This window comes from Penaeus monodon, chromosome 20 (genome assembly GCF_015228065.2).
Source record: "Penaeus monodon isolate SGIC_2016 chromosome 20, NSTDA_Pmon_1, whole genome shotgun sequence".
NCBI lineage: Eukaryota > Metazoa > Arthropoda > Malacostraca > Decapoda > Penaeidae > Penaeus > Penaeus monodon.
Window position 1 is genome coordinate 44,698,313 of NC_051405.1, and position 375 is coordinate 44,698,687.

Genomic DNA, 375 nt, shown 5'->3' on the forward strand with positions numbered 1-375 from the left:
CTCGCAGCGATTGCAGCACGTCGCACTTGCGCGTGCTTGGTGTTGCATGCGCACTTTCTTTGTGCACTTCTACGTACCGATCGGTGGAACAAAAACTATCGGTTGCGAACGAAACAAAACACAAACACAATTTGCAACTCGTGCTTTTGGTTTCCATGCGTTCATTTTGGGGGATGCAGCCCCCCCCCCAGAAGGCGAGGGGTCCTCCTTCCCTGCCCTCGGGCGCAGCGGCCTCTCGCCTCCACACCACGCCCGCGTCGCCTCCACGATCGAGCACTCGCACACACGCCCTCGCGAACGGTCACCCGCGTACGATCGGGCAAGAACGAGCAGCCGCGGGAACGAGCCAGCGAGAGAGACTACCGCAGTGCGGCT

General features: G+C 60.8%; 1 long non-coding RNA gene across 2 annotated transcripts in view; it reads right to left on the reverse strand.

The window, feature by feature from the left end:
• The window catches only part of LOC119585866, a 47,808-nt gene that overhangs the window by 15,326 nt on the left and 32,107 nt on the right, over positions 1-375 (reverse strand). The window contains exon 1 of one of the 2 annotated variants that reach the window (XR_005229910.1): positions 314-375. The exons of the other annotated variant lie outside the window; for it this stretch is intronic. This is a non-coding gene — a long non-coding RNA (uncharacterized LOC119585866). The remainder of the gene's footprint in view (positions 1-313) is intronic. 2 annotated transcript variants of the gene reach the window in all.